Below are 18,413 nucleotides of genomic sequence, written 5' to 3' on the forward strand. Positions count from 1 at the left end.
CATTTTTTATGAAACTTACTCTGGAAGAAACTGAGCATGCTCGGTGGCCAAGGTAACAAGAGGAAGAGATACTTTTACCTTAAGAGGGCGTGGTCATTAGGAAGCTAGATTAACCCTTCCCCTTTAGTATGAAAGGAAAAATGCGGTTTGAGGGCTCATATAAGGTAAGCAGTGTGAACCTTTAAACCCTATCACGATGAGAAAATCATCTCTCTAAAATGTATTCTCACAAATCAGGATCCCAGAAAAGAAAAGACAAGAAAGAATGAGAGGAAAATGAAAAAAGCGGTCAACAAACACTCTCTCAATTTGGATTATGTGCGGCTTCAAAAAAAATTTCATTGAACTCATCTACAGAATTGGAGCAAGAAGAAACTGTTGGAAACCTCGTCCCCAAACAAGGAGCAGTTGATTTGGGTAATCATGCACAGTATTTTGATGAAGGGGCAGATGCAGAAAATGAAAATGGAAAACAGAAAGAAACAGACATACAGACGCATGTGGAAGTGAATTTGGAAGAGAGGAGTAATCATAATGTAGGCCTTGACATTGGATGTATCACAACCGAGTTTCCATCTCAAAAGGAAATAGAAAAGTATGTTATGAATGATCACATCCCTCTGCCTAAAGCATTCCCAAAAGACACCTGCGATCAAGTGTTCCCAGAAAGCATACTGAAATTTCAAAGCACTAATGGAGAACTACATGTAAGAGACTGGCTTGTCTGGAGTCAACAGAAACAAGCTTCATATTGCTTTCCATGTCAATTATTTTGGCACAAGACAGTCAAGACTAGCACTTCTGCGTCTAAGTCTGCACTGGTATCTGCTGAAGGCTGGGATTCTAATGGGAAGTGGCGGAAACTTTCCTACAAGATCCCAAAACATGAAAAAGGCAATAGTCACAGAGAATATTACCTAGCTTGGCGAGAACTAGAAAGGCGCCTGCTGTCTGAGACAGGAGTTGACATCATCTTAGAAGCGTCAATCAGAACTGAAGCTGTGAAATGATAATAATGATAAATAATAATTTTATTTGTGGGTCGCCTATCTGTCCGGGTTAACGGACACTCTAAGCGACGTACAACAGTATAAAATACAATACACATATTATAAACAATCATAATCCATCTAAAAGCAACCATCAATTAACACTTTAAACTAATCCACCCTGATCTTATAGACCTGTCTGAATAGCCAGGTCTTTAAGGCTTGGCGAAAACCTAGCAGGGAAGGGGTAAGTCGCAGATCCAAAGGAAGGGAATTCCAGAGGGTGGGGGCCACAATTGAAAATGCCCTCTCTCTGGTCCGCACCAGCCTAGCTGTTTTAACTGGTGGGACCGAGAGAAGGTCTTGTGAGGCTGATCTCGTCAGGCGGCATAATTGGTGATACTGGAGGCACTCCTTCAGATAAACTGGGCCGAAACTGTATAGGGTTTTAAAGGTCAGCACCAACACCTTGAATTGGGCCTGGTAGAAAACTGGTAGCCAGTGAAGATCTATTAACACCGGAGTGATATGATCACGTTGACGGCTATGCGTAATCAAACACGCCGCCGCATTCTGTACCAGCTGTAACTTCCGGACCGTTTTCAAGGGTAACCCCACGTAGAGCGCATTACAGTAGTCTAAGCGGGAGGAGACCAGGGCATGTATCACCTGTGGGAGCAGATGAAGAGGAAGGTAGGGTCGCAGCCTCTGTATCGAATGTAATTGATACCAAGCTGCCCGGCTCACTGCCAAAACCTGAGCCTCCATGGACAACTGGGAGTCCAAAATGACCCCAAGGCTGCGGACCTGGTCCTTCAGGGGTAGTCTCACCCCATTAATAATAATAATAATAAATAATAATAAAATTTTATTTGTTAGTCGCCCATCTGTCCGAATTAATGGACACTCTGGGTGACGTACAACAATACAAAATACAATATAAAACAATAAAACAATATACAATCAACAATTCACAACATCAACATTAATTCATCTAAAACCATCTTTCAATTGATATACCATAAAAACTAATCCACCCCAGAAATCCCATAGGCCTGCCTGAATAGCCAGGTTTTTAAGGCTCGGCAAAAAGCCATCAGGGAGGAGGCATGTCGAAGGTCAAAAGGAAGCAAGTTCCAGAGGGTGGGGGCCACAATTGAAAATGCCCTCTCTCTGGTCCGCACCAGCCTAGCTGTTTTCACCGGTGGGACTGAGAGAAGGTCTTGTGAGGCCGATCTTGTTTGGTGGCATAATTGGTGATGCTGGAGGGGTTCCTTCAGATAAACTGGGCCTAAACCGTATAGGGTTTTAAAGGTCAATACCAACACCTTGAATTGGGCCTGGTAAACAACTGGTAACCAGTGTAGATCTATCAACACTGGGGTGATATGATCCCGGCGACAGCTCTGCGTTATCAAGCGAGCCGCCGCGTTCTGTACCAGCTGCAATTTCCGGACCGTTTTCAAGGGTAACCCCACGTAGAGCGCGTTACAGTAGACTAAATGAGAGGAGACCAGGGCATGTATCACTCGTGGGAGCAGATGAACAGGAAAGTAGGGTCGCAGCCTCTGTACCAGATGTAATTGGTACCAAGCTGCCCGGCTCACTGCTGAGACCTGAGCCTCCATGGACAGCTGGGAGTCAAGAATGACCCCCAGGCTGCGGACCTGGTCCTTCAGGAGTAATTTCACCGCATTAAGCACCAAGTCTAAGTTTCCCAGCCTTCTCTTATCACCCACGAGCAATACCTCGGTCTTGTTGGGATTTAGCTTCAGCCTGTTCTCTCCCATCCATCCACTTATGGACTCCAGGCATTTGGACAAGGTCTCCACAGCCAGGTCTGTAATTCCCAACCTTCTTTTGTCTCCCACAAGCAACACCTCAGTCTTGTCGGGGTTCAGTTTCAGTCTGTTCTCTCCCATCCATCCACTTACGGATTCCAGGCACTTGTACACGGTATCCACAGCCAACTCTGGTGAGGACTTAAATGAGAGGTAGAGCTGAGTGTCATCCGCATATTGGTGACACTGCAGCCCAAAACTCCTGATGATGGCCCCCAGCGGTTTCACATAGATGTTGAATAGCATGGGGGAGAGGATAGAACCCTGTGGTACTCCACAATTAAGAGGCCAAGGGTCTGAAACCTCATCTCCCAATGCCACCCGTTGGTGCCGATTAGAGAGATAGGAACGGAACCACTGTAAAACAGTGCCTCCTATTCCCAATCCCTCTAGGCAATTTAAAAGGACACCGTGGTCAATGGTGTCGAAAGCCGCTGAGAGATCCAGGAGGACGAGGAAGGTATATTCTCCCCTATCCAACGCCCTCCTCATATCATCCACCAGGGCGACCAAGGCTGTTTCAGTTCCATGTCCAGTCCTGAAGCCCGATTGGAATGGATCTAAATAATCCGCTTCATCCAAGTGTGTCTGTAATTGTTTAGCCACCACTCGCTCAATCACCTTGCCCAAGAATGGTAAATTAGAGACTGGGCGAAAGTTATTCAACTCTTGGGGATCCAAGGAGGGTTTTTTTAAGATGGGCTTTATCACCGCCTCCTTGAGGTCTGATGGCATTGCACCCTCTTTCAAGGATGCATTTATCACTGCCTTGATCCCTTCGCTCAGTGTCTCTTTGCAGCTCATAATGAGCCACGAAGGGCAAGGATCAAAAAGCCAGGTGGTTGGCTTCACAGTACTGAGCACCTTGTCCACTTCCTCAGCGAGAAGAGGCTGAAATCGATCCCACCGGACCGGAATGCAACTGGCCGACTCTGGCCCACTACCTGTATCCACGGCAAACGGAATCATGCTCTTCAGGTGCTCGATTTTATCGGCAAAGTGTTTAGCAAAAGTACCACAGGAGATTTTAGAATGCTCCATGGGATCCTGAGCAACTGGACTGACCAGGCTTCGGACCACTTGGAACAATCTCCTGCGACAACACTCTGCCGACACAATAGAGGCCACAAAGAAATCCTTCTTTGTTGCCTTTGTTGCCACGTGGTGGGCAGCTATTGCTGCTCTAACCAGTGTCCGATCGTCTTCAGTGCGAGATTTCCGCCACCGGCGCTCAAGTCGTCTCACCTCCTGTCTCAGACCCCGCAACCGTGGTGTATACCAGGGTGCTATCTGAGCTCTATTCAGGGGGAGAGGACGTTTTGGAGCCACCTGGTCCACTGCCCTAGTGATCTCCCTGTTCCACTCCATCACCAGGGCTTCGACCGGGCGTCCTTCAGTCAGCTCCAAATCCCCCAGCGCATTCAGGAAACCCTTAGGCTCCATCAGGCATCTGGGGCGGACCATCCTAATAGGTCCTTGTCCCCTGCGGAGGGTGTGTGGCCTCGAGAGGTCTATATTCACCAGATAGTGATCTGACCATGACACGGGGTTAGAAGAAACAGCCCCTATTTTCAGAACACTTCCCTCCCCTCCCGAGACAAACACAAGGTCAATAGCATGACTGGCTACATGGGTGGGTCCCATATTACTAAGGTGCAGATCCCAAGAAGTCATGGTTTCAATGAAATCCTGAGGGGCTCCCAAAAGGGCAGTCTCGGCGTGTACATTGAAGTCCCCTACAACCAGTAGGTTGGGGGAAAGCAACTGCACACCAAGACCACCTCGAGCACCTCGGTCAAGGAGTCTGCTGTTCAGCGGGGTGGGCGGTACACAAGAAGAATCCCTAAACTGCCCTTCGGACCCAACCTCCAGTACATGCAATCAACAAACTTGGTCTCATGGAGACGGGGTCTGGCAAAACCCAAAGATCCCCAATAGATGACTGCCACTCCCCCTCCCTGCCTACCAGTCCTCGGCTGCTGTGCGTATTGGAAACCGGCTGGACACATGGCCTCAAGTATAGGAGCTGAGGCCTCGTCCAGCCAGGTCTCCGTAATACACACCAGATCTGCGTTCTCATCCAAGATCATATCATGGATGAGAGATGTTTTCTGCACCACAGACCTGGCGTTACACAACAGCAGTCAAAGATTGGAAGGAGTCCTTCATCCCCCAGTTATCTTCTGGTTGTGAACAGGCCCAGAACAAGGAATGGATATTATGCATCTATCCCTTGTTCCCCTAGACTGGCATGGCCTGCCACGCATGCCTCTCCAGGATCTGCCGCCTAGCATAATATCATGGCCCCACAACCTTTTAAAGCGCATCATCGATGTTGTACTCTTCTTGGGAGAACGTGGTCTAGCATTTACTGGTTCATCCCATCGAATTGGTGATTCAAACAGTGGAAACTTTTTAGGACTCATTGAACTGCTCTCCAGGTGGGACCCCATCCTTCAGGAACATGTGCTAAGTGTAGAGGAGTCACAGAAAAGGAGTGAGCGGCTTCAAGTTCATTATCTGTCCCCTGACTCACAAAATGAATTTATTGCAGAATACTTGAATCTTGTGAAACAACACATTTTGCTTGAGAGGCAATCTGCAAAGTACTTTGCAGTAGTAGTAGATTCTACTGCAATAATAGTAGATTCCACACCAGATTCTTCCCATATTGAACAAACAGCATTACTTTTGAGATACGTACTTTTAAAAGAAACGCAGTATGAGATTCAAGAAAGATTTCTCAAGTTTGCAGATTATAGCAACAAGAGGGGAAGAAATTGCTCAGTTGATAATGGATACATTGAAAGAACATGCTATTCCTCTCAGTGATTGTAGAGCTCAAGGCTACGATAATGGGGCAAATATGGCCGGAAAATACAACGGCGCACAAGCAAAAATACAAGAACAATGCTCAACAGCAATTTTTTCACCTTGCGGTTGTCACACACTCAACTTATGTGGAAATGATGCTGCTGAATGCATACCTGAAGCAATAACCTTTTTCGGAACAATTCAAACTGTGTACCACCTGTTCAGTTCCAGTGCTAAGCGGTGGGAATTACTACAAAACCGTAAGGACCTCTTCCGGTAAGACGCTTCGCTTCGAGCTCCTGTGGCAATTGTTATTTTTGTTTTATATACGTGCTTTTCATTATTATCAAACAGAGCTCTTGTTACCAAAATTCCTGACACTAAAAGGTGGTTGCAAAGGAGCCTCTGGCTGGTTTGTCCTTGTTGACAAGGCAATAGTAAAGAACGGGAAGGCTCGCCTTTTCCCCAGCGTTAATTGCTGCCATTAACTTTGTTATCTGCCGCAGTTTATCTGGAGAGGAGCTGAGCCGGGCTCCCCCCACTAAGGAAGTTATTGCACTGGAACTGATTATAGCTAATTACCTAGGCAATCCTGCACGTTTCCTTGGAGACGAGCGTGTTACTGCTCTATTTTACACCTTCAAGTTAAGACCACCCAAGAAGATATTCAACATTAACATTAGTTACAAGAAGTTGGGAATTGGGTGGTTATGGAAGAAGGAAGCAGATTAATCAAACTACAAACAAAGATAACCAACTATTTTCCACGGACTCTGGACACACAGCATTCTATGTTATTTTCACAGTTTTCTCAGGAACCTAATTCTTGCCCAGTGACTCATGAATGGTCCTTAGAGAAACCTCTTTCAGTGAACAACTATGCAGTTAATGTTAACGCTGACACAATAGAAGTTAAAAGCTTGGCCGCAGAGCTGGCTGACGCTGGTTTTAACCGCTCTACTGACTCACTGTATGATGCACCACCTACAGAGATTGTCACCATAGACTCACTTCAAGATCTATCTAGCGAAGATGTTTCTTTAGCTGGGTCTTTTGAAGTACGCTCTCCAATACCTGCTGCTTCTGTCTTCAAAACTACAGAGCCGGGCTGGAAATCCCTCATGTTGCAGGAATTGAGTCTGATTAAATCATTCATTATTGAAACCAACAGTCTACTCACCACCCTGGTGAAATCCCGAGGTCCTTTTTCCTCACCTAACACCTTGGAGCAATGCTCTCAAATGAACTTGTTGGACACTATCCAGCAGGAGGTGTCTGCAGGAGGAAGGGAAGAAGGAAAAAGAATAATAAGCGGCAGCAGCTTAGGAAAGCAAAGCGTGAGAGGCAAAAGCAAAATCCATCAAGGACTTGTAAAAAATCCAAGAATCTTAAAAAAACCAGCATTATTCCAGCTTCAAAAATGAATTTCAAACCTCTATTTAAGCTGATAGACACACAAAGGTTGGATACCATCGCGAGGAGGCATGCTAGGTCCTTGTCGGCTAACAAAAGTCTCCAGCAGTCCACTTCCTCCGTGTCTTCCAACGTGGAGTTACATACCGAATCTATAATCAACTCGGAGGATGAGAGCTTTTCTTCAGCGGCCCTTCATTTGAATAAAAGGACTCCTTGTGCTAACATCCAGCCATGACCGTGGAATCTTATTCTCCAGTCTGGAAAACTGGTTATATCTTACAACTCTATGAATACAAGAGGTTGGCCCACCTTTCCAAGTGTGCCCTTTTTGGACAATTGCTTTGCTGAACTTTTACATTCACTGCGGCCTACTAATTACATCAAATCCTTGGTTAATATATCTACCAGATCGGGTGCATGGTGTTTAATTGTTACTTTTCATTCATCGGTATTAGCTACCCAGATATATCGAGCAAGGGCGGACTTCTATATCAAAGGCTTATACATCCAGCGTTATTATACTAATTCGACTGGTCCAACTCCTTTATGGCCTCACCTTGCCTGTTCAAGAAGCGCGTCTCTTTTAGAGGCAGGATCTCCGACTATCTCTGGCCCCTCTCTTGCCAAGGAACTCTCCCAATGTCAATCCGTTGCATCCCCCCCTTGTCTCCTTCGCTTTCCACCTTGCTCTGCGAGTTGGAGCCGGAAGAGGCTCACTTGGCGGAATTATGTTCCCATTTATCCGAGCCGGGGAGAGAGCTGATTATTCAAAAACTTCAGTACTTAATTCAATGCCTCATGGATACGAACCAGCCGGCAAGCCCCATTGGGAAAGAGACAATTTTTCCTTCCTCTGTGATGGCGACCCCCGCTCCTAAACCACCCCTGAACTATGTCAAAACCCTGGGACTGCATCCATCTTCAGGGTCAGTTTTTTTGGACGAACTGGGCCTTTTAAACCATACTGAAGTTTTGCACTGACCTCTACAGAATCAGGCATTCCCTCCTTCTGGCCCATTACAGCCTTCGCACAACTCCCTGACATCCACGCCGGCGCCACGTCCGCTTCATCTACTCTCCTGGAATATAGCAGGATGGTCTGCCAAACATAATACGCCAGATTTTATCGAGTATCTAAACCAGTATGATATAATCTGTTTGCAGGAAACCTGGTCTGCTGGAGACTTAGCTATGGATGGCTTTGTCCCCATAGTTTGCCCAGCAGTCTTTCCATTGTCTAAAGTCAAAGGCCGCCCTAAGGGTGGTATGGCAATTTTCATTTCCACGGCACTTTCCGTGCATATCAGTGATATCTCGCCATGTCATAATTACGCTATGGCGGTTACTCTGACATTTGGACCAGTATCTTTTATTTTAATTAATGTTTATATACCTCCTGCTAAAGATAGGGCCCACACTGAACAAGTATGGGAGGATTTGGAGCTTTATATTACAGAACTGGAGGCTCGATTCCCTAAAGCCTCAGTAATAATCTTGGGAGATTTTAATGCTAGAATAGGTCAGAACAACGAGAGCCTCCTTGCCTCCACGCTCTGGGGGGGGGGTGAAGCAAACACTCACCTGGTCCCAGAGCAGGAGAGGATCTCTAAGGATCAGTGTGTTAATTTTCAGGGTATCTGTTTAACTCAAATGGTGGGCAGTCGTAATTTAATTATTCTTAATGGCCTAAGTCCTCTTGATCCCTGGGCGGAATTCACCTACATATCAAATAGGGGAAGTAGTGTGATAGATTATGCGATCATTTCCTCCCACCTACTGAATTCAATAACAAGCTTTATGGTCGGTAAGAGATTAGACAGTGACCATTTACCTATTTCCCTCTTAGTTCAGTTAAATGTGAAATGTTGTTTAGAGACAGTATATAACCCGGTTGTTAATCATGCGTATTTCAAATCTAAATGGTCCATTTGGGTTCTGAAAGTCGCTTCTAAAATCGCAGATTTTATAGCATCGTCCTACGCTATGTCCACCCAAGAGTCTCTTATTAATTCCACTAATCTCCCTGAGTCTCTAACTGTTTATGACTCTTTAGTAAGGACTCTTCAACCGATACTAGTCTCATGTACCACTGCTACCCACACAAAGACCTGCTCAGGCTCACATACTTGGTACGACCTAGAATGTTTAACCCTGAAAAGACAATTAAAAGAAATTTATTTATGTTACCGGCAGCAAAACGCCACCTCCCTGCCCGATGCTTACTACAACATCAAAAGGAAATATAAGGCTCTTATAATTAATAAAAAAAGGCTTGCATTACTGAAGGAGTGGGAATCTCTGAGGCAGGCAGCCCAAGCCAAAAATTCCAAAGGCTTTTGGCATTTAGTCAATGGCTCTATTAAACCCACTAACTTTGTGCCTTGTAACATCTCGTCAGGGGTGTGGGAACAATTTTTTGCTGACTTTCAAAAGGACTCCTGTCACTCTCCCTTACAGCTCTCGTGTCACGTTGATCATGAAAATCTCCCAGTCTGGCTGCCGGTCACACAGCAGGAAATAATTGATTTGATCAACAACTTAAGACCGGCCAAAGCTCCGGGTGGTGATAACATCCCCCCGGAACTTCTGAAAGCACATCCAGAATGGTGGGCTCCGGCCCTTGCCAACTTTTTTACATTGATTAATAATGTTGGACAGTTTCCGCGGGCATGGCAAGAAGCCATAGTTGTGCCCATATATAAAAAAGGTCCAAGGAAAGAGCCCTCTAGCTATAGGCCCATTAGCCTGCTTTCGGTAGTTGGAAAGTTATATACCAGCTACCTAAAGAGGAAACTGTCCGAGTGGATGGAAGAGGAAAAAGTCTTGGGATGGGAACAGGCGGGCTTCAGGAATGGCAGATCCGTCGTGGACCACTGCCTACTTTTAAAACATCTAGCGGAAAAGTACAGGAATCAAGTGGGCAGTGGCCTTTACGTTGCTTTCATCGACCTGAGGTCTGCCTTCGATTCCATCCCGAGAGACATTCTCTGGTCCAAATTGGCTAACACAACCATCGACAAAAGGCTGCTGTTTTTGTTGCATAACCTCCATCTGAACACCTCCCTCCGAGTTCGCTGTGGGCGAAATGGGGGTCTATCCAACTTAATCCACATCTCGAAAAGAGTCAGACAGGGATGTGTTCTGGCTCCCCTCCTCTTTAACCTTTTTATGAATGATCTGGCCCCCAACTGCCGTTTGTCTGATCTTCATTCACCTAAAATCAGAGGAAGTAATTGCCCTATTTTGCTTTACGCGGATGATGCGGCTCTGCTTTCCTTTTCTAAAATTGGCCTGCTACGTTTAATTAGAATTTTTATGTCCTATTGTTCGGATAATTTACTTACAATAAATTTTGCTAAAACAAAAATTTTAGTATTTGCAAAATCCTTCCGAACAACCAGTTGGAAAATTAGTAGCCATTGTATCGAGCAAGTAAAAGCATACACATATTTGGGTATCACTTTTCACTATTCTCTCTCTTGGATGCCCCACATTCGTGCAGCAGTTGCGACGGCTCGCACTACACTGAAGAGCATTGTACGATATTATTACCACAAAGGGGGGCAGTTTATTCCGGCAGCTATCCAAGTCTTCAGAGCAAAAATTCTAGCCCAACTTCTTTATGGGGCTCCACTTTGGGTCCACGCATTTAATGTCACTATAGAAGCAGTCCTCTCCATTTTCTTACATCAAATTTTTGGAGTTCCAAACTGCGTCCCAAGTGCGGCCCTAAGATTAGAAGCTGGTCTATGCTCGGTTGAATGCCAAGCGTGGATTCTTGCCTTCAACTATTGGACTAAAATCTCGTATACTTGTCCTATTGGATATCTGTCGCTCCTATGGGAAGACGGGTACCAATCCACTTGGATGAAATCCTTTTCAGATAAACTTTTTAGGTTAGGTTTGTCTATAGAATTTATTTCTTCCCTAGATTTTTGTAAGGCCAGACAGTATATCTGGTCTCAGCTCAAAGACATTGATAGACAAACCACATTACAAGCAGCAGCTAAAGTTTGCTCGCCCCTTTATCATAATTTGAGTTTTAATTTATTAAAGCACGCTCCCTACCTCGAGGCCCTAACGAATCCCAAATATCGCTTAGCATTTTCTAAGGCCCGTTTTAACTGCTTAGATTCAGCTCTATTGGAGGGCAGATTTCAGGGCATACCCCTAGTGCAACGTACGTGCCCGTGCAAGGAAGGCTTGATTGAATCGCTTTCTCACGTTCTTTTTTCCTGTCTGCTATATCTAGCGGAAAGGGACCTATACATATTGCCCTTTCTTAACAAATGACCCAATATATCTCCCAAACTTCAATTGGCCTGGCTTTTATCTGGCGCTATTAGTGATCATTTGGTACCAGTAGCAAAGTTCTTTTATGCAGCGCAATGTAAACGCTTATCCTTGTTTTCTTAAAGTTTTAGTTGTTGTTTGCCTTTTATTAATTTTTAATGATCTTTTATCCTTCTTGGTTTGTAACCTGATTGTTGTTTATCCCTTTTGATGGGTTATTGACCATAATAAAGATATGGATCATACAAAACCGTATTGGTTGTTCTCTTCATGGTATGTCTGAAACAAGATGGTCAGATCGGGTTGAATGTGTAAAGCCTTTTGCAGCTCACTTGCCTGGCATTAAATTAGCACTGGAAGACCTCCTAGAACTAAATTTGATGGCCAAAACAAGAAATGAAGTCCATGGAGTTTTATTATATGTGACATCTTTTGCCTGTGTGTTAATGTCAGCCGTGTGGTACAAAATATTAGCTGGCATAGATATTGCAACAAGGTCATCCAAGCTAGAGATGTCACACTGGATGTTGAAGTAGCAAACATAGAAACTCTCCTCACAGAGCTGACAAAACTTTGAAAGAACTGGAAATGCATGTGGAATGAAGCCAAATTGGTTGCATCAAACCTAAATATAGAAATAAAACTCTCTCATAGATGTGACGGAGTTAGGCGCAAGAGGGCAAGGCCGCATGACGACAGCACACCTGATGCTAACTTGGAAGAAATGAATGACACAGATGATACTCCAAAAGAGGCCTACTTCAGAAAGTGTGTGTTTTACATTTTGGTAAAAAAATGTTATAGCAGGATTAACTGTCTGCTTCAATGCTGTTAAGCAGTTGGCAGAAAAAAATGATTTCTTGTGGAAATATCTCACCATGTCCGAAAGTGATGTGGAGAGAAAAGCTTTATCTTCATCAGAGCAATATCCTGCTGACCTTAATGGTGATGATTTCGGAAAAGAATTTTATTTAATTGCATTTCTAAACCGCCCTATAGCTAACAGCTCCCAGGGCGGTGTACAACACGATAAAACCACAATATTTAAAATACAAGCAAGTGTGTATTGCGCATACAATTATAAAACATATTTAAAAACAGAGTAAAAGAAAATAAACATAAGATTAAATTAAAAAAAACTTAAAATGCCTGGGTGAAGAGGTGGGTTTTTACCTGGCGCCGAAAAGATGACAGAGAAGGCGCCAGGCGTATCTCATCTGGGAGGGCATTCCATAATTCAGGGGCCACCACCGAAAAGGCCCTAGATCTTGTTACTGTTCTCCGGGCCTCTGTATGAGTTGAGACCCAGAGAAGGGCCTTAGACGTCGAGCGGAGTGAACGGGTAGGAACATAGCGAGAGAGGCGTTCCATCAGATATTGTGGTCCAGTGCCATTAAGGGCTTTATAGGTAAGGACCAACACTTTGAATCTGGCCCGGAAACGTATTGGAAGCCAGTGCAGTTGGGCCAGAATAGGTGTTATGTGGTCGAATTTCTTCGTCCCAGTAAGAACTCTGGCCGCGGCATTCTGCACCAGCTAAAGTTTCCGAATCGTTTTCAAAGGTAACCCTACGTAGACAGCATTACAGTAATCCAATCTAGAGGTTACCAGAGCGTGAATAACTGAGGCTAGGTTCTCCCTGTCCAGATAGGGTCGTAGTTGGGCTACCAGCCGAAGCTGGTAGAATGCATTTCATGCCACCGAGGCTACTTGGGCCTCGAGTGACAGAAGCGGATCTAATAAGATCCCCAAACTACGGACCTGTTCCTTTAGGGGGAGTGTAACCCCATCTAGGGCAGGTCTGACATCAACCATCTGAGCAGAGGGCCCCCCAACCAACAGCATCTCAGTCTTGTCAGGATTGAGTTTCAGTTTGTTAGCTCTCATCCAGTCCATTATCGTGGCCAGGCAGCGGTTCAGTACAGCAACAGCCTCACCTGAAGAAGATGAAAAGGAGAAATAGAGCTGCGTATCATCAGCATATTGCTGGAAGTGCACTCCAAAACTCCTGATGACCTCGCCCAGCGGCTTCATATAGATATTAAAAAGCATGGGGGACAGAACTGAGCCCTGCGGGACCCCATATTGTAGCACCCAGGGACTCGAGTAATGTTCCCCAAGCATCACCCTCTGGAGACGATTCCCAAGATAGGAGCACAGCCACCGCCAAGCAGTGCCTCCAACTCCTAAATCCGCGAGTCGCCCCAGAAGGATACCATGGTCGATGGTATCAAAAGCCGCCGAGAGATCAAGGAGAATCAACAGAGTTACACTCCCTCTGTCTTTCTCCCGACAGAGGTCATCATACAGGGCGACCAAGGCTGTTTCTGTACCAAACCCCGGCCGAAAGCCTGATTGAAATGGATCCAGATAATCAGTTTCATCCAAAAGGGCCTGGAGTTGGCGAGCGACCACGCGCTCTAGAACCTTGCCCAGAAATTGAACATTTGCTACTGGCCTATAGTTGTTAAAATTGTCAGGGTCCAAGGAGGGCTTTTTTAGGAGCGGTCTCACTACCGCCTGTTTCAGGCAAGGTGGGACCACTCCCTCTCGTAAGGAGGCATTAATCACCTCCTTGGCCCAGCCGGCAGTTCCATTTCTGCTAGCTTTTATTAGCCACGAGGGGCAAGGGTCCAGAGCGGAAGTGGTCGCCCGTACCTGTCCAAGCACCTTGTCCACATCCTCGAGCTGTACCAACTGAAACTCATCCAATAAAACAGGACAAGACTGTGTTCTGGACACCTCATTAGATTCAACTGTTGCAATATTGGAGTCAAGGTCCCGATGGATGTTTATGATCTTATCTTGGAATAAATGCAACATTTACCCTCAGTTCATAAAGCAAATGTTGTAAATGCACAGTTAAAGCCATTAGATCTGTTGAACTTGTTAACAGAGTACAGACTTGGTGACCTGTTTCCAAATGTTTGTGTTAGCTTAAGAATACTATTAACAATTCCAGCAACAGTAGCTTCTGGAGAGAGGTCATTTAGCAAACTTAAGCTAATTAAGAATTATTTAAGGTCTACAATGTCTCAGGAATGTCTTGTGGATTTGGCCAGGCTAAGTATTGAATCAAACATTGCCAGAACAATTAATTTTCATGCTGTGATTTGAAATTTTTCACAAAAAAAGGCCAGGAAAGCTCTTTTTTTAAAGTAAATAGTAAGTTTATCTACCTTGTTTCAATGTAAATTCTTTCTCCTTGTCTGTATTGTAGCACAAACAAAGATGTTCAAATCAAATGCGCTTTCTTATCTCTGATCCTCTTTTATTTTATTTATATTTATTTATATTTATCATGGAGGGAGTATAAGAGCATAAGGCCTTAAATGCAGAAAATTAACAGAGCGCTCCACTCCACCCCTCTCTCGTCTTCCATACCCTTTTTGACCTTACAGGCTACAGCTCATGGCATAAAACCGTAGTGGATAAAAACAGAATGACTAATGGAGAAGGAAAGGGACCCAAAAGAAACTTTGTACCCCCTGATAAAATTCCTCTCAGAGGCCCTGCAAGGTATTGATAATCCTTGACAAGTTCAATGTCCTCATTGTCAACTGTAAAGTTACATAAATCTTCTGTTGTCATTACTTTAGTCTTCTTGACATTCAGCTGTAGTTCTACTTGTTGGAAGTGGAGGCAAGAGCAACTCCTGTTTGGGTTCTTTTGTTTGTATTCCAGAAGGAAGATAGAGTTAGGTCCTTCACCTGTGCTGTTCTCTAGCTAACTACCTTCTGTTGTAAACTGATATGCTCAGGGAAGCTGACCTGCCCTTCCTTCGTCATCTTCTTTGACTGTCCGAGGAGAGAGGAGACATCTTTCTCTTTGTTCTCTCTCCTGAGCCATAAGGGCAATATCCAAATCTGGGCATTGCGCCTCCAATGTAGTTAGTTAGTTAGTTAGAAGTAGGTATGTCTTTCCTATCTACTATGTATTTCTATAAATAAAGTAGTTTTTTCTTATTTTACTAAGTCTTAAGTCTCAGTGGTCTAAATGCAGGGTAAAAGCCTGCTACACACATTGGCATACACACAGCTCATACCACTGAGTATCTCTGCATATTTCCATAACACAGCTTTTGTACTTTCCTCTTTAACTTTCATCAGCATTTGTTTCAAATCATTACTGGCTTCTGCTAGTAGTATGGTATTGTGTAAATGGTATATAAAGGTGGCAGAAAAAAGGGTAGACCACAATGCCTTCTTATAAATGATGAGTACAAGTAGTATAGGTAGACAGTAAACAATGTGAGTGCCTTGTCTGTCAGTATGACTTTGGTTTGGTAATTCATATTTTTTCTTATTGATTATTGAATCTTTTGTTTTTGCAAATTGCTTTGTACAGCAAACAAATAGTACAAAATGTTGATAATTGGGTTGTTCCATAAGAAAAACATTCAACAAGTTCATCACAATTTCAGGGATGTAGTCATCCAGGGTTGCTGGGGCTCGTAGACCCCTTAGTATTTTGGGAGCAGGGTTCCTATGTAAGAGCCAATCAGTATGAATGGGGGGCATGTTAGCCACTGAGAAGAGTCTTCTCGTTTTGCTAACAACATGCTTCCTTGTCCTTTCATGCTGATTGGAGTGCCTTCTCAGTAGCTAACACCCACCTCCTCTTTCATGCTGATTGGCTCCTAGGGTAAGTGAGGTGAGCTTCGTGACAAAGTACTTTGGTCTCCCAAATCCTAGTCTCACACTTGGCTTCATTTCAGAATTCTTAAATCACAACATTTCTGGCAATGTTTAGCCCCTAGACAACTAAGATTGACCAGGGGAAAGCCTATGCACACAACAGGTTTATTTTGATTCTATAATTCTGTAATTGCAGGAGAGAGAGTGAATGCTGGGGCATGGCTGTGAGGGAGCATGGAGTATCATGAAGGAACCCTGCACTTCTGAATTTGCCACTACAGTACTGATTAAGATTGAACAAAATGTCACAAAGTCATGAGCAAGTTTTTGAGTTCTCCGCAGCTCTTTATCAGAAGACATGGAACAAAATTAATTGGGGGAGAGGGAGAGAAAAAGTAAGGAATGGTGTTTTTACCATCAGCTCTGTAGTTATAGGTAACATCGCAGAAGTCAGAAATAAACTTTAAAATGATAGAAAACTTCAGCTCAGAGAAAAAAATCTGTAAGAAGCTCTATCCTCCTACCCATTAGTAATCTTTAATGCGAGTCTTTGTAAAATGATTTAAAAAAAAAAAAAGCAAGCATACAGGGATAAATCTAACTTTCCCAAATACATACATACATACATACATATATATATATATTCTATCAAATAGTTAATGCAAAGGCCAGAAAGTCATCTTTTAATTCACTGGGCAAACCAACAAGATGTGCAAAATCTGCTATGCTAGGACTGCATCATGCTGTGCAGTGGAGAGTTATTATTTTGTGGTCATACAGTTCTTGTTTCATCCAGCAGGGGTCTCTAAATTGAGTACTTTAGAAAGGATTATTGTGCAATTGGTAGAGCTGTGACCATATTCCATTGTAACACATGGAGAGAAACCATCATTCACTTTGGTGAAAGATTACATTGACTCTATAATGTATGCAAGAAAGGAGAGATAGCAAAAGTGCCATTGAAAAGACTGATGGGAAAGCTACCAAAATACTCAGATTGCAAAGCCTAGAAAGCAGCTGCCAGCACAATTCCAGGTGCAAAACTAGTACTATGCCAACCTCCCTGCCCCTTGCAAATCTCCCCTCCCCCTGGCAAAAGCAGGGGTGGTTTTCTGCTGCTCTCGTCTAAAGAATTTTGGTGACTTTCAGGGAGATTGCTGCTTACCTTAACTTTATGTGGCTGTTGGATTCTATTCCTTTACGACATTTTTAAAGCCTCACATTGCTCTCCAGCATCCCTGCAGCCGTGTCCCAGTCAGCTGCACTTCTTGGAATACGCATGGGAGGATGTTACATCAGTGTTCCCCCTTGGGTCTTACAGGAAGAATGGCCAGCTGGAACAAGGCTATGGAAATGCTGGCCATTACAATAAATAAAAGAAGGAAGGAAGGAAGAAAACTATTCACCCGCAGCTACCACGTGAAGATAAGGTAAGTGCCAGTTGCCAATTGCCGATGTTCTCTCTAATTCTCTCCCCCTCACCCTCCAAATGTGCATCGGAGCATGCATGGAGTTCTGCATCTGAGTGAGAAACCCCAATCAAAGTAAGCAACACCACACCCAAGTTTCTCTGAAAGTATCCCCCTCCCAAGTTCATATTGGTGCATCAGAGTAAGCACCAATTATCAACCCCAACCCTACAATTTTATTTAAATTTATCTTTTCCCTTCCCCCCACCAAGTGTTAATTGGAGCATATACAGTATAGAGGTCTGCATCAAAACAAGTTTTAATCCCACCCCACCCCAAGTCTCTCTGAAATTCTCCCCCACCACAAGTGTACATTGGAGCATACATGGAGCTTTGCATTAGAATTAAAAGCAGAAGGTCCAAAAGCAAAATCCAGTACAACAGTCTAAGAGATACGTATAACATCTGCCTGGTGTGAACCTGGGACCTTCTGCATGCAAAGCATGTGCTTGCTCGGCTACAGAATTCTGGTCAGCAGGAAAATGGAAGACAGAAACAAAATTCAAAGGGATTTTGACAGGCTGGAACATTGGGCTGAAAACAAGAGAATGAAATTTAACACGGATAAGTGCAAAGTTCTACACTTAGGAAAAAGAAACCCAATACACAGTTATAAGACGGGGGATATTTGGCTCAGCAATACTACATGTGAGAAGGATCTTGGGATTGTTGTTGATCACAAGCTGAATACGAGCCAATAGTGGAATGTGGCTGCAAAAGAGGCAAATGATATTTTAGGCTGCATTAACAGAAGTATAGTTTCCAAACCGCATGAAGTATTAGTTCCCCTCTATTCGGCACTTGTCAGGCCTCATCTTGAGTACTGTGTCCAATTCTGGACACCACACGTTAAGAAGGATACAGACAAACTGGAACGGGTTCAGAGGAGGGCAATGAGGATGATCAGGGGACTGGAAACAAAGCCCTATGAAGAGAGACTGAAAAAACTGGGCA

The 18,413-nt window shown here is 44.1% G+C and overlaps 1 long non-coding RNA gene across 1 annotated transcript; it reads right to left on the reverse strand.

Moving 5' to 3' along the window:
* Positions 1-939: 939 nt before the first annotated feature.
* On the reverse strand, positions 940-17,229 carry LOC133388516 (uncharacterized). The gene is made up of 3 exons (XR_009763845.1): positions 17,156-17,229; positions 6,825-6,919; positions 940-999 (listed from the first exon to the last, which is right to left on the reverse strand). It is a non-coding gene; the product is annotated as an uncharacterized LOC133388516 (long non-coding RNA).
* Positions 17,230-18,413: the final 1,184 nt, after the last annotated feature.

The sequence above is a fragment of the Rhineura floridana genome, chromosome 7 (assembly GCF_030035675.1).
Source record: "Rhineura floridana isolate rRhiFlo1 chromosome 7, rRhiFlo1.hap2, whole genome shotgun sequence".
Lineage (NCBI taxonomy): Eukaryota > Metazoa > Chordata > Lepidosauria > Squamata > Rhineuridae > Rhineura > Rhineura floridana.